The 17,511-nt window shown below is 34.4% G+C and overlaps 1 protein-coding gene across 1 annotated transcript in view; it reads left to right on the forward strand.

The window, feature by feature from the left end:
* LOC111044048 (AMP deaminase 2) overlaps nucleotides 1-17,511 on the forward strand; it is a 78,023-nt gene that overhangs the window by 21,740 nt on the left and 38,772 nt on the right. The gene's annotated exons all lie outside the window — the stretch shown is intronic.

A 17,511-nucleotide genomic window follows, 5' to 3' on the forward strand; every position in this document is an offset into this window, starting at 1 on the left:
AATACTATTCATGAAAATTATCCGTTGGTACTCTCCAAGACTCCAAGTATATATTTTTATTAGTGAAAAATATTCTTGTAGGTACTCAGAAGCGGTTATTTAGAGTCCATTTGATAAATAAATAATTATTTTATTAATAAAAATGAAATAATTAATCAATTATCTATTATCTTCCAACAAAGTTAATTTCATGGCAGATATCTATACTGCATTCTAACAAGTAACTAGAATTCAATGTTGTCACTAACAAAGAGTAATTTTAAACAAATTTAGAATTCTCAATAAAAAATATTTATATCATAATGGAATCATGCACTATTAATGAAGTTAATAGATCAACATTTATAATAATAATTATTAAAAAGAATAGAGTTACAGAAAATAATTCGCTTTTAAATTACTAGGAGTATAAAATGAGTATACCCTCTATACTAAAAATGTCAGAGATAAACTTTCTTGATCAATTTACACAATGTTCTTTATTAGTAATGTGATTCCAGTTTTATTGGTTGATATAAATCCATTCTAGTAGACAGATTGTTCTGGAATTTTGGGCTGTTGAGATTATGGGAAAATGATTTAGATTTTATTATTTAACACATAATCAGTTGAATTGATTGTAGCAAAATCAATGCCAGCTCACAGCATATTCTCGGCAGCATTATCATGCCATTATCAGCTCTTTATCATACTCTTACTCAATTACATTGCTGTTTAGAATATCTCGTGTAAATACACGAGCATGACGCCACCAACTTTAAAACATTTCGTGACTATTTGAAGCGCCATCTCACTTTTGAAGGGTGATTGAGCACCAGGCTGCTCTGACTTGTCTCTGCTTTTCCTTTCTATCGATCACAAATTTGAGTCGCATATTTCAACCTCTTCTGTCCTTTTCTCCTTTCTTCTTGTTCCTATTTCTCTCACTTTCTCTCTCCCATAAACTGTTTGCACTCGCAGAAATGGTGATGGATAAGAGGTCACCGTCTTGCTTTTGTTGGTTTATACATTCTGTTATCACGCGAGCAGTTCAACAGCTGAATCGACGCCAGCTGCTGCTGACATATTATCTTCTGCTCAGTACATAAACATCATTATCAGACCGTGATTGAAACGCATTTAATGCCGATTGTCGCCCATATTCTATTATATGCTCACAATGCTTGCTATGAAATCTCCTCTCAACCTTTTTATCTTTCTTATATTTTTATGTGGTTTCATATACCTATCCCCTCATTTCTGGTGTGATTCCAAATAATTCTAGAGACGCATAAAATGGATAAACCTAAGCTAGCTGATGTGAGTGGTATTGGGAAAATGAACAAAATGTTAATGATTCAATAATTGACAAAAATATAGTATTCGTTGATAGGTTGATTAATTGATAAAGGTTGAGATGATGCAATCTATACTATGCCAAACTAGTTCCAACTCCACTCCGAAGAAAAAAGCAAAGAATTGTATCCAAAATAATAGAAACGGGATAGCAGACCTCAATTATGAAGTACAGTATAGGCTATCTTTCTCCAAATGAAGCGACAAGTTCCATATTTTTTCTTATTCAAAAGTTGTGCGTTTAGATGAACTAATCTGAGTGAAATTCTTTGTCATTTGTGATGAATTCTCCGTTTGCTAAAGCAATTGATGATTGACCGAGCGAAGTGGGGTCTAAGATTCAAGTCTACGGTTCTCTTAATGTTTATATGTTTCGCATTTACAGCGAAACGCGGTAATAGATTTTCATGAAATTTGACAGGTATGTTCCTTCTTTAATTGCGCGTCGACGTATATACAAGGTTTTTGGAAATTTTGCATTTCAAGGATAATATAAAAGGAAAAAGGAGCTTCCTTCATACGCCAATATTAGAGTAAAAATCAGACTATAGAATTATTCAACACAATTCAGCTGACAAGTGATTTTAGCTGTGTATACAGATGTGTGGAGATGCCAGTCTATTGCTGTATTTCCATAAGGCCTATAGTTTCAATCAGGTACTTGTGGATGAGAATACTGCGTGAGGTCTACTGTTCACAGAAATACTAGTAATGATTGATTTTAAATTGTGAATGAATTTTTGAGTAAGTGAAAATAAATCTTTAGGATGCAAAGAATCTCAAACTATTAGAATCGGTGAATTTAGCTCAGTTTTAAAAACTTTGTACAACTTTTGAAAAATCACAGGTGAAGGATATCAGATTCATTAGAGGGCTAGTTTGGGAAATATTTTGTGGAATTTGTATTCAAGTTTGAATTAATTATCAAATTTATGCATTCATAATTTAATTTCCAATTTTCATACCAATTGTGTAATTGGTGCAGTGTTGAACGACTGTGGGTGACAGGTTTGTTAATTAATGTGGTTTTTGTAATGTTGTCCATGTCCTACTATCTCTCCTTGCACCAGGTTCGTTATTCATTATTAAATAGCAATAAGCTGATGGCAACCTTTGTAAATAGTTGCATACTGCAACGAGCAGCATCCTTGATGAAGTGGCTACCAGACCAGCACTATAGAGAGATGCGTCATTCTCTCACCGGCCACTCTATTCTATCTCATTGCTCGATGCATCGTTTTCCTAATAACTGGCCATACCGTTCCTCGGTGTCAGTTTTCCCTCAAAATCTCCCACTCTCTCGTTCTCTCTCTCTCTCCGGTAGCAATCGATAGCCTATTACGTCATACATCCTTCCTTCCCATTTTCCGCGCTTTTCATGTTCGTCGATTAATAACTGCTTCGCTGTCTGCATCCGAATTTAATTTTTATGACGTTTGACTGCTGGTCGATACACTGATCACTGATGCTCATCATCAACAGCTGAAACTTCGGTGCCAATTTATAGCTGGATGCCGGCAGTGAGTATAGAATGTAAGTGAGTATAGAACTACATTCTATACTCATTGGATGCCGGTGGCATGTTGTCTGCAATGTGAGCCAGATTAATTGGGATTGCGAATCCAGTATGGATTTGTGCTCTTTGGTGTGGTATCGCATCCCTCAAAATGTCGAAACCTCAAATTCCCTGTTGAGGATTTATGTGCAATCCCTGCACATCGATCCTTCTCTATATTGTGTTAATGTCCACACATCCAAGATCTGTAATTGAATAATATATATATAACTTGATGAGTTGTCAAGATTTGAAGAGTTGTCTAAAATAATAGAGAATGATTGGGATATCAATTCTCTAATATATATTGTGTTGAAGTCTAGGCATTCAAGATCTGTTATTGAGTAATATAACTGGATGAGTTGTCTAGATTTGGAGAGTTGTCTAGAATGATAGAGACTGATGGGTAATTTGTTATCAAACTCTTGTTTTCAATTGTTATGAAATGAGATTTATTCAATTATATACTTGAATGAACAAGAATGAGAAAAATTCTACATTGCAATTAATGATTTGACATTCAAGATGTGTAATTGAATCGTAATCGTTTGATATGATGTCAAGATTTGAAGAGTTTTATCTAGAATAAGTACAAACAGTAAAATTATTATCAAATTATTTAATATTCAAAAATTTACAAAATATAGAAGATATGTTCAAGAAAATCCTTATAAGGGTGAATTTATGTGTTTATGAATGACTCGGGTCCTTCAAAAGTATATTCCGGTAATACAATACTAATGTTGAGAAGCTGCTGGCGTTAACCTAAATTATTACAAACCACTAAGTAACCCGTGCTCCGCAAGGGTCTGATCCAGAACTTGACCCACTGAAATCTTGAAGAATTTTAAATAATTTAACCATCCTCGGTTAATTGAGAATCGATATGCAAAATTTCAAGTTAATCAGTCAGTAGATCAGACGTGATGATACGTCAAACATAATTTTCCTATCACGTGTATAAGCCAGTTCTTTCCTTTATTATAGTATAGATTGAAACTCTCAATAGATTTATTTGACCTCAGCCTATGCTAAAAAATATGTGATTTTCTAATAAAAGTAATTCAACTTTCCTGAATTAATACGTTCTAGTCAAACTACTTTGAATGAAAATAACTCGACTGAAGACTGTAAATTTCAAAACAGGATAGTTTCATGTATCTCGCATCATAAAACTTTACAAAAATCAATCTTAATTAATTTTTCGTGTTCCAAATCAAATTAATTATTGAAACATAAATGAATTACATCATTTTTTTTTGTTTTGATATGTTTCACAATAATTAACAAATGAATCTAATATATTTTATAAAGACTACTCTAGTGTTAATTCTATGATTAATGATACTCTGATTACTATGACTACTCTATGATTATTCATGCATAATCTCCAGAAGTCATAAAACCTGTTTGGGTGTAGTCTATAGATCTATAGTCAACAGAAACCGAGTCTACTTCTACAGCTATATTAATTTGAGAGTGATTGACTGATTCCAAAATAGATTTCTTATTTACAAAACTTCTAAATCATAACTTTTTCTAAATTTAGTTTTCTATTCAGGCGTTAGTGTTCTATTTAGGATAGCGCAAATCTATTTTCGTTCATAAATAATTAAATTTGGAGTTATTCAAATGAGCTGTAACAGGAAAATGTCAAAGCAATATTATAATGGTGATCGATGGGTTATTAATGATTAGGGAGTAATCGTATTAGAGATCGGAACAGTTTCGACCGACATTCCATAAAGCAAGCCAGGCTGGGTTATTATTGTGGTCTGCGCTAATTGGTGTTACCATGGCAATATAGATGGATTAGTTAACGCAAATTGCGTGCAAGCATTCACCCTACCTGTTTGGCCTTCACTGTTTGGTTATTGTTGTTGAAATCAAAGTACTCTTGACCATAACCTTCAAGACATACCACAATATTTCATCACAATTTGGCTTTATTTAATTTTGATAATCTCACTGTAGTTTGTTTTAGATTTTTTATTATAGACAAATCCTATTGCTTAATATCTAATTAACTTGCCTCACCCTGACTATAAACTTTGGTTAATTGTTTGCTATCCTCTATCAGCTCTACGTTATTGTATTTCGCAACATCCTCCCACGTGGAAGAATTTTCTCGGATTCAGTTGAATTGAAAAAAATGGATAGGAATGAGTGGTTTAAGTTGGGCGCGGAATCTTATTCAAAGTTGGATGTTATTCGGTCGCAGAATCTTTTTTAGTTGATTGATATCCTATATAGTCTTTACCCTGGTTTCGTAGCAAAATTGTAATTACTAGTCTTCTCAACGATTGTGAGGCTGGCTTGTTTTATACGAAGTGAGTTTCGCAATTCTCAAAAGCGTTTCAACTGTAGCACCTTTATTCAAGTTAACAAAAATAAGGATTTGTAACCTTCAGTGAGTATATAATCAGTGCACCTTGAAAGACATGAAATGAGATTAGATGCATCATAAATTCATTTTCATTTTTTTCAATGTTGCACTGATTCAATCCTTTCTATCTATTCATGTAATTGGTGTAGTTGCATTATTCTTGAGTTTGAAGAAGTTGACTTGAGAATGTGAATAAATTTAAAGTTTTTACTGGTAATAATAGATAAATATCGGGGACCGAGCTTCGCTCTGGAGTACAAAAGCATAAAAAATTTATTACGAAAGAAGAAATTATAATTACATTCATACAGAAATGTTCTATCTAATCACAGTAAATTAAGATCAATTACCAGAGGAATGCAAAAATTTCCCTCACAAAGGCCCAGTTGCACAAAAGCCGGTTAAATTTTAATCCTGATTAACTTCACGTGAACCAAATCAGAGAAGACAGGGATTTCAGGAAATCAGGGATTTTCAAAAAGATGGATCTACTGGAATTAATCAGGATTGAAAATAACCCGGCTTTTTTGCAACCGGCACTAAGTACCTGATTGAATGATTACAAAAGTTTAACAGCTGAATCGTAATTTTGACACAGTCCCACACACCTGAACTCGCTCACTCACTTCCATCACCAACAGACGACGAAATAATTATCATCAGCTGTTTTTCCAAGGATGAATAATAATTATCCTTTTAATGTCCTTCAGCGAGTTTTCCCAGGGATGAGACCTAGTGCAATCGAATCTTATATTATAAACCTACTATGTTCTGAATTTCGTGAGAATCGTTAGAGCTGTTTTCGAGATCCGGTGAAATATAAACATCTAAACATCCAAACATCTAAACATTTAAACATATAAACAGAAGTTGCTCGTTTAATAGTATTGGATAAAAATAACGAGCGAAGCTCGGTGCCCCGATATTGTGAATAAATCGACACTTTGAAGTTTTTACTGGAAATAAGAGAATTAGATATTTCTCTGGGTAATGTAATTTGTAGTTGGAGAAAAGGGGGGTCAAGTTCCAAAATTTTACAATATTCTTTATAAAAATACTGAAAATGTTATGTTTTCCTTTGCCGTTTTCGGATTTTTTCTTTCCCAATTTTGTCTCATACTGTCGTATACAATCTTGTGTTGAATTTGTCAATAATAATGTAATGATCCTTTAGTTTTTCACACTGTAATAGTCTAATGTTCTGATTCATACTGTATGGTATTTTAGTATTTGATGGTTTTATTTCTTCTCGGCTAAAACTACGTTTTCCAAACTGAGGATGATTTCCTTGACCTGCATTTTCCGATCTAACAGTATGATTTCCTCAATTTCTCGCACATGTATTCTTGGAAAGATACAATCAATAGATGATATTGGAGCAAATACGATTCTAATTACTGCCGTAACTCAGTTAATATCACAAATTCTATTTGAAATGTATTTCAAAAGGGTTTCCTCCAACCCCACACTCCAACAGCCCTATATGCCACATACGTCACTGTATTCTCATATCCAATAATTGTGAGGGAGAAATTGGTGGAGGTTCGCACCCTTAATCACTCTAATGCTATTACTGCGTATATTGATGGAGTAATGCCTCTTCCCCTCCCCTACACCTGTATAGCGAGTTGATACGCGGCATTGCGTTTGTATCACCAAAACAAAGATACAGGATACAGAGTGAGAACAAAGATACAGGATACAGAGTGAAAACAAAGATACAGGATACAAAGTGAGAACAAAGATACAGGATACAGAGTGAGAACAAAGATACAGGATACAGAGTGAGAACAAAGATGTTAAGATACAGGATACAAAGTGAACACAAAGATACAGGATACAAAGTGAAAACTGCGCATGCGCTGTGTGGCGTTTGTGCGCCGTTCCAAACATTAGTGTCTGATTCTGGATCCCCTTATTTGTTTCGTTAGTGCCTAAGTGCCGGAAGCTTGCACTGACGCGACGCGGCATCCCACGCGTCAGGTGATTTATTTTTCAAAACACGTGTCAACTTCCCCTGCCGGCAGTTTTCTTTTAGAAAACACGTGTCGGTTCCTAACCGTAATGATGATGATCATCATCTAGTGTCCGCCTGTTATGTTTCGTGTGTTTAGGATGATATCGCATTTTCCAACACTTTTTTCTCCGCATTGGCCGTTTTCAATAACTCGCTTCGCCTGGCAGAAGATAACAGAACTCATTGATAATGTTCGGCTTAGCTAGCGAATCGGCTGCTATATGGTTTCGCACTGTACCTCCCTTGTAAGTACTGTACATTAAATCTAGCAATCTAGAAATAAACCCTATAAAGTGCAATTAAAGTTTGAACCAATTTGAGAGTTGCTTCCTAATTGTGGGGGTTTTCTAGCCTTGAAAGATGTGATCGAGTAGGTTATTTGATACTGACATTCGATTTATTCATGTCAAAACTTAATTTAATTGATACACTCCCATTTTGTATAAGAATTTGAAACACAGTAAATTAGACGACGAAACATGATTTCTAGTAGATTCTATCAAAAATCTTCAAAACTCACCTTCTATAATACTTATATCTGTATATCACATAATTTAACATTTACCAGAGATAAATTATTTGTGAATAAATTTTCCTTTTGAATTTGATTCTGTGATTGATTTCATTGAAAACTGGTTGACGAAAACTGGTGACATCACAGATCTCACTCCCACCGTGACACAATATTAGCCGATCTAATTTCACAACTTATTATCACTCCAAATTTATATCACAACACATGAAAATAAGTAATCATTTTTATATCCAATTAATGTTTTGATGTGGTCGAATCATAAAGCTTACTATCAGTTCTGATCTCATTCACTAAATAAAATAAATAGATAAAGATATCTCTGGGAGATACGGAAGAAATTAGATGACTCACAAATTAGTAATACACTATCGTCTACAATTCTATCAATCATTGACTCATTTCGGTTTAAAAATTGCTCTCACTAGTTTTCTGTGTTTTCTTGAACAAAAACTGAGAGTGTGCATCATTTGCATCTTCAACGCGTTATCTAGCTACTCTGTTAAAAACAGTCCGATATAGTCGTCCACCCCAGATGTGTTTATTTGATTGAATAAATTGAATAGTCATTTAAGCGACCAAGATTGCATTTATTTGAAGCAGGAAGCAGTCATTCTGAAAGCGGCATTGTCTTTATTCTTTGAAGAGCGCTAACCTTATTAAAAAGGGAGAGAACTTTCAACATCCACAATAGAACGTCCCTGGTACTTCAACTTGATTATTTTGTCATCACTATCGTGTTTAATCAAGGTTTAGATTAAAAGCATCTCCCTTATAAACTGTACCATCGCTTTCCTAGATACTCTACTAGTGCAAACTACTATACTTTGTATAGCTAGCTGTATGCAGTGTAGAATGTACATTCTATACTCACTTGCAGTAAGCTTTCTAGACTGATTAGAATTCCTTTGTCAACCTCGATTAGCCTACAATTATCTATTATTTAATGGTTTGAAGACATAGCCTCAATCAATTAAAGTAGACTATTTCTCAATTCCCCAATACATTCAAGTGAATTTCACCGATTTTGTGTACTAATAACAATAGTAATAATATCAATTGTCTGATAATGACTTCTTAAACTGTTGAACGGTAATTTTATTAATTAAAGTTCAAAAACCTAAAAACTTATTATCAGTCTGAATAGTTCCTACTCAACCTTTGTTTGAATGAACTTTTCTTCTGTGTCTAATCATGTATTGTGCACTCTATTCTATGGTATATCCTTGAACAATTTAGAAGAGCTACATTTGTAAGAGAGTTATTATATCTGTGCGTAGCGTCCATTTTCATATAGATATTCTAATCCAATTTATACAAATACCTACTCTTATCTCAAAATACCGTACAGAGAATACTTATTTTGAATGTACAGAGAATATATTTTTGACTGAGAATACCGTACATCCTTCCTTCTTTCATTTAAAATATGACTGCATCTGCATTTGTAACTTATGGCTTTATTTCAATTGCTTTCTGTTCCTGCTTTCTGTCCCTTTACGGCTAGTTATTTTAGTACTACTCTTATAACATCATATCACAATTCACTAGTCGTAGGAAGGAAAAGAAAATGCGTGATTACAAAATGTAATCTTAACTTTATCTATTTTGTAGCCAATAAACGCTAGAACTTTCTATTAGATAATTGATGTTTCCCCGCAAAAATATATATTCTCCTTGCATTCCCATTAAAACCTTACTTAATTCTGCCTCTGAATATCCCATTATATCAACAAAGAAGTTTGAACTCATAAACTTTGGTACTATATTTACTGTTTTAATGTACTTATAATCTCGCATGCCACACCCATTGTTAACTTGCACTAAATCTAAATCAAGACCTCTTACAGGATTATTAGCGTAATTGATTCTACCATTTTTTATGTATTATAAACTTCTAGTATGCAGACTTTATGATTGAAATTAACTCGATTTTCAATCATAAGGCTGAAAAAGCAAACAAATAGCTAAAATGTAACGTGCTAACAAAGAGTGTCCTGGTAATCTCCTCCTCTCCTTTTTCATAGAATACAATAAAGTGCTTCTGCCCATTTTTCATATTCCATGCTCTGTATTCCACAATGTTCCATGATACTACGGATTGAGATTAAAGAGACATGTTTAAGCACACGTTTGAGATAAATGCGGGCAGCATTATCAGGATAAATGTATTATCAAAATGTTTGGTGCTTGCAAATTTATTTGAATGTTTTTTGTGTGTTTTTATTCATAGACAATAAATTGATACAATCCAGGTAAAAATAAACTGCTTTTAACTTTAATTAAAAATAAATAGTCCAGAGGTTATGTAGAGTTCATGATTTTATTTACTTTTGTTATTATGTTCTAGTTACAACGGTTTTGTTTTTAGCACTACAGCCCAATATGAGCTTTGGCCGCCTCCACTACAGCTCTCCACTCTTCTCTACATCCCATTTTTTGGAGATCGTCTCTTACTTCATCCTCCCATCTCATTCTTGGTCTTCCTCTCTTTCTTCTGGAATGTAGTCTCTCCTTGAATATTATTTTAGGCATTCTGTTCTCATTCATTCTTCAGATATGTCCAAACCACCTAAGCCGTTGCGCCTTTATAAATTTTACAATGTTTATAATAGTTACAAGTTACAACGTTAATTCATAATAATTTACTATCGAAAACTACCAAGTATTCATTAACAAGTAGTTACACTGGAGTAAAATCAATAACCAGAAGTGCATTTGTTTCAGATTATTACTTTAAAAATAACGATTATTTTTGTTGTTCGTTATCTTGAAAAGCTACGCATCTAAAACTAATTTGTTTACTTGACAGTAGTATCAGTTATATAATAGCAGAAGTTGCCCAGCTCCAAGAATAACTAATGTCAAGAGCATTTCCGTAATAGTGTATTAATATTTATCTGTCACATCCATTTGACTGTTTACAATATGCTATAAAAGAAAATTGTTTGGGTGCATAGTATTGAGTATTTGAAAATAACGCAATGTGATTCGGATATAGAAAAATCGACGTACTTTGTGTCTGTTGCAAAAGAAGCCAACTGAAAACAAGCTTAAGGAATGCGAATACGTATAGGGCCTAATGAAAGTCTGTAAAATTACAGTTTGCTACTGTTCTACTTGCAGAGGAAAGAATACAGTGATTGACTCTATCAGTAACATTCCGCTCAACTCTAATTTGACTTATTTTATAACCTAACCTTTTTTGAAATTAATATAAAATAATAGATTGAAAACACAAATTAAAACTACTAGTTTCGATGTTTCACATCATCTTCAGGTTTTTAATTTTAATTTGTGTTTTTAATCTATTATTTTATATTGAATTAAATTCAAATAAAGGGTACAATAAGGCTATTTTATGAATAGAAATAAGTTTCCCAGAATACATACATTCTAATTTGACTATTTGGTCCTAATCCATTGGTGTACTAATTTGTGCAATTTTCAAATACATGCATGACCTACATTCAATAAGGATTATCCAATTAACAATCTCACTTATCTCACTATCACTTACAATCTCACTTGACAAATAATTATTACTTCTCGTTCCTTACTAAAAGTTTTCTCTTATCACCCAAATCCACTTACCCTCAGGTATTGGCCAACCATTTGAATAATAAATGTAATGTACTTTCTCTCAGTTTTAGTTTTATTCCCTACACTTCTTTTCTATTTTAATTTGACCAGATTTTATACTAAACAACCCTCAGGTTTTGGCCAACCATTTGAATAATACTGCAATGTACTTTTTCTCAGTTTTAGTTTTATTTTCTACACTTCCCTTTCTATTTTATTTTTTCAGATTCTATACTATACAATCAAGAGTCGTAGAATAAATTAAGAATCGGAGTAAACTGTATTTTAATAAATTACAGTATATTATATTTAGGACTGTTTGAAAGATAAATATTATCCCATGAAAAACGTGTGTAAAGGAAGAAATGTTTTTATTGAAATTTTCAACACTATCGTTTTTCTTTTCCAACTAAGAATACCGTATACTCTTCCTGTTTAATTTAAAATATGATAATATGAAATATAATATTATTTATATATTTATACGTGGATACAATAACAAATCATATAAATATGCTTGGGAAGGAACAACAGGCTTGGCCCAAAACTATTCCATTCCCAAATTTTGATTACATGTCCAAAAAATAGGTTATGTTTCTTCTGTAAGAAGTTCATGCTCAACTTTCGTCCAAAAATAAATATGAGATGCAAATTTTAAATTTAGAAAAATTAAAACACCAAATTATAGTTAAATATTACACTTAATTATCACTGCACATTTTATTAATTAAGTTATTTTATGAATTTTGAAGCCAAAAATATTGATAACATTTTATTTCAACTAATTCAGTTCCTGCTTGGTACCCCTGTACGGTTAGTTATTTTAGTAACGTTTCTCTAAAAATTGAACCTCACGATACTTTTAATTGTGTATTGTAATCACTCCATGGATAATATGAATTTGAAGAGAATTTTGTGACACATGCATCCAAGTTTAACACTAGCTCACCTCCATCTTTTATCTTCGATTTTGATTACTATCTTTGTCTTCCCTGCGTAAACCTATCTACGTCAAAGAAAACCTGCGTACTTTGTTCTCTCTTAATTTATGACCCAATTTACAAAAAAATACATCGCTTTCATGTTTCTGTTTTAGATGTGAAATTTCAGTGGTCAATCCTTTTGAAGTATTGATTGGCTGTTTTGAATGAAACGTACTCGCGGTTTTAATGAATCCTGTCAAAGCAGCATTTTGCTGAGTGGTTGTTATTTTTCAAATACTCTCTTTCACTGTATTTTAGCAAGTAAAATATTTTCGAATGCTTTGACGTGAGTGATTTATATTATCCAACAATAATTATGTATTAATTTAATGTGTCCTCTTGTCTATTGGTCGCAAAGCTATTCAGTTTGAAATATTCGAGACTTGAGTATGAAAAAAATTTGACTTTCATTATTGTGACTCTCTCTCTCTCTCTCTCTCTCTCTCTCTCTCTCTCTCTCTCTCTCTCTCTCTCTCTCTCTCTCTCTCTCTCTCTCTCTCTGACTGACTGTTGCTCACTCGCTGGATGATCTCAATGACTTCTTCACTGACATCCCTGTAAGTTTGGACCAAGCTCGTGCTCACTTTGACTCTCTGCCTGATTTTCATCCCAATGAGGACTTCTACTTCTCCAATGTCATGGAGCAAGAGGTCTTCTTGGCTGTTCATCGAGTGAAGAGTAACGCTGTTGGTGCAGACGGTATCCCAATCAAGTTCATCAAAATTATCCTTCCTTTTATTCTCCCATTTCTCACCCATTTGATCAATACCTCACTTTTAACGTCCGTTTTTCCTAATGACTGGAAGCTATCAATAGTGATTCCCTTGAACAAGATCCCTAACCCTCTCTCTCCATCTGATTACAGGCCTATAAGCTTATTGTCCGTTTTGTCCAAGGTTCTGGAAATTATCGTTCACTCCCAATTAAGCTCATTTATCCATGGTTCTGGATTGATTGGTGACTTTCAATCGGGGTTCCGTAGTGGTCATAGCACCACCTCTGCACTCCTGAGAGTCACTGACGACATTCGTAGGGCTATGGATGGTAGAGAGTTAACAGTTCTAGTCCTAATAGATTTTAGTAAGGCATTCGATAGCATTTTCCATCCTACTTTACTTTATAAACTCAGAAACTTAGGTTTTTCCAACTCCACTGTGGCATGGGTGAGGTCCTATCTCCAAGGTCGGTGTCAGTGTGTGAGAGTCGGGGATGCCTCTTCACGGTGGCGTGAAGTGAACAGAGGAGTTCCTCAGGGTTCGGTATTGGGTCCTCTGCTGTTCAGCATCTACATAAGTGACGTGACAAGCACTCTACTTACGACCAGACATCACCTGTATGCCGACGACTTGCAAATATACCGGCACTGCAAGAAAAATGACTTCGACATCGCAGTTGATGAAGTTAATGCTGACTTGACTCGTTTGGTACGATGGACTGAGAATAATGGACTAAAAATTAACGAGACTAAATCAAAATCAATAGTGATAGGTTATTCAAGACTTTTAAACACACTTGACATAACTAACGGACCATTTATAAAATTGAATAACATACAATTGCAATACAGTTCTGACGTGAAAAATCTAGGACTTACAATGACAAGGACTCTTGACTGGACCAGCCACGTGACTGAGACTTGTAACAGGGTAATTGGGGGGATCATGACATTGAAGAGGATCTCTGACTTCATTCCCTTTTCAACGAAGGTTATGTTGGTCAAGACTCTGATCTTCCCGATCTTCAACTACTGTGACATTGTGACTCTTGACATGACCGTTCAACTTCTGCAGAGGATGCAGCGTGCACATAATTACTGTGTTCGCTTTATCTTTAACCTGAGACGTGACGACCATGTAACTGAATATTTTAACAGACTTGAACTCATGAAGCTGCGTGAGAGTAGATCACATCATGCTTTGTGCTTCCTCTTTAAGATATTGAAAACTAGAACCCCTAAGTATCTGGCAGTAGAGTACCGTTACTTGGGTGATTTTGGTCGTGGAGGAACGCGGCATGGATCCCATTTGCTGGCTGTCCCACACATAGGACTGTTATGTACAACAAGTCGTTCCTTGTGACAGCCTGTAGTTTGTGGAATTCTCTGCCTGCTGAGCTAAGGCTTGTTGAGGGACATCGTCGGTTCGGCGCGGCTGTCTTGCGGTGGATCAGAGCTGGTGGACTCGGCTGGAATGTTCACACTGAACCTTAACGTGTGTGTTGTGTGTGTGTGTGTGTGTGTGTGTGTGTGTGTGTGTGGTGTGTGTGTGTGTGTGTGTGTGTGTGTATGTGTGTCCTTTCTTCCTTCTTTAATTTATTCCTCTCTTTCCTCTTTTCTACTTCTATCGAAATGATCTATGGATTTTGAACTGACGTTTCTTCCGTTTTCACTTTCCACTTTCTTCTTTCTTCTTATTGTATTCTTTTCACTGATTCAAATTAGAAAGAAATTTTAATTTTGTTTTCTTTCTTTCATTCGCTATTTGGAAGTTTTTTATTATTTTGTAAAATTAGTTTTTTTTTTATCTTATAATCTTTGTTGTACAGTGTTTTAGTTTTACTTAGAATTGTATTGGAGGGTTAAGTGTAAGAGAGGGCCGGCTGCGCCCTAACTTCGCCCTCCTAGGTTTTTTAATAAAGGCAGTCAATCAATCAATCAATCAATCAATCTCTCTCTCTCTCTCTCTCTCTCTCTCTTGGGGAGGGTATCCTTGATACCCTCTCTGAGAATGGACTTCTCAAGGCCCAAACTTCACCGTTTCATGTGAAAACATTACAGTAGTATCTTAACTTTTGCATTTTTCTTGCTCAATATTATTGTAGAACTCATTAGTTTAATATGATTCACCATGTCATTGTACCGCTACTGGTATTTATTTTTAACGCTAGAACGAAAGTTGAATTATGTTTTGTTAAACACATGAATAAAGGAATCTGAATCTCTCTCTCTCCCTCTTTGTATAATCAATTGTTTGTAAACTCATATTGTTTAGAATGTCCACTGCATTACTGCTGAATATTGTTTACCCTGATCCACCATTAGTCTACTCCATTTCAATAATTTTATTTTATTACATAATTTACATCACTTTATTAATCATATGATTTGTTCTTGAATTTTCATATATATTATATTAAAGCTCCTACAAAATTTTTATTTGTGAACAAATCTTTAACCGTATAAATGGAATTAATGTTTTTGGTAGAGAGTTACTGGGAAGGATATTTTTATATTCTTTCCAAAGAATGGACATTGATATGTCCAAAGCTACGCCAATTTATGTAGATGCATTACAATATTATCTTGTATAGTTATTCCAAATTGCTTTTTTTCATGTCATTGTACAGTTCAATAATTATTTTCTTAGTCTATGTTATGTAACTTCATCTAAAACTTTGCTGTATTGTAAGCTATTGTATAAGTGTATAAGCCAGTATATATTGTAATCTACATACATAAAGTACTCAATCAATCAATCTCTCCCTGTCTCTGTCTCTATCCATCTTCATTCCATCACCATTAAACTTGCAAAAGAAATGACATACAGTATTACATAATTTTCTGAAGGGCTCTCATGATGTGTTGTGTTATGTTGATGGGGGGTATGTCCATTGCACTTTTAATACAGTTTTCAATAAACAACGTTCCTGATGTACATGTACTCGTTGAACATGTTGACGCTTGCTTGACCTCAGATGTGTGTCACAGAATATTATTTATGTATTGTGTACATTGGTGCACCTATTGTAAGCATAGTTTGAAGTGGCCATGCTGGAGCAAGCGGCTTTAATAGGGTCTGTGAGCCGTAGCCGTAAAATGCGGGTGGAAGTGGAAAAGCTTGACCCAAATTATTTCCCTGTGCCGCTCAAAGACTGCCCTGAGCTTTCATTCATCGTTTTTTAAAGGCTTTTATTCAATCTCTTTTATCATATTCTGCATCAAAGCACTCACCGATTTTCATAGAAACTTGTGTGGATTTTTTGCTTTTCACACTGTGTCATGAGAATATTTACTATATTTTTTGCTGAGGATGCTTCTCACATGCACCCGAGAATAATATTCAATGGGCCAATGTGAAACGAGGCAAACGACAGAAGAGTCCTGCGACAGTCGAAGTCAGCGACAGTAGAGGCCAGCGACGGTAAAGGACTCCTGAAAAAGAGGCCTCAAATGTCGCCTGTGTTAGGCGACAGTAGAGGATTCTTCAATTTTTGTACTGGAAAACAGTCCTCTAAGGTCGCAGGCCTCGACTGTCGTGTCCCCATATTCAATACTATCCTTGAGAATATTTAACATATGCATCCGAGAATAATATTCAATACTCTTTTCGAGAATATTTAATATTTTTCACCCCGAGGGTAATCTATACTATAATAAAGGGAAGAATTGGCTTATACACGTACGGGATAGGAAATTCAGGAATGATGCATAATCTCGTCTGAACTACTCAACTGATTGATATAACTTGAAATTTCTCATATGGATTCTTAATTTATCATTGGCCTATTTTAAATTCTTCAAGATTTCAGTAGGTCAAGTTCTCAGTTTGTCAAATTTTCAATCTGAACCTTGCGGAGTACGGGTTATCTGCTAGTATTCAATATTATTTCAATAATTCAGAATTACAGAACTTTCATAAAAGTACCAGAGTAAAAAGATGATGATCAGTAATGAATAGACTTGACTCACTTTTGGTTGGGCTCCGAACCACCAGGTTGTCACTTAGGAGCCTAAACTGACAGCCAGTGTAGCTGGTTTCAAGCAGTCACCCTTCCAATCAGAGAACCGGGAGCATGTAATCTGAGTGGTTGACTCTAGACTTTTGGGTCAACCAAGAAGTTCATGTTTAGAACACTTTTGGTTACTTCATCAAAAACGCAGTGTGAAGTAACTCCTAAACAAGGATAGTATGTAGATTTATACTGTATTCTATCCTTCTATCCTTGACTTCTGAATATCTCGTACTCAATTTGTTAACCCTACCTCATATTCAATCATTCCTTCACTTCTGAATATCTCGTACTCAATTTGTTAACCCTACCTCATATTCAATAATTTATTTATTATTCATTGTCATATGACATCAATTTTGAATATCACTCATTTGACTGGTGACCTGTCAA

The sequence above is a fragment of the Nilaparvata lugens genome, chromosome 4, assembly GCF_014356525.2.
Source record: "Nilaparvata lugens isolate BPH chromosome 4, ASM1435652v1, whole genome shotgun sequence".
Taxonomy (NCBI): domain Eukaryota; kingdom Metazoa; phylum Arthropoda; class Insecta; order Hemiptera; family Delphacidae; genus Nilaparvata; species Nilaparvata lugens.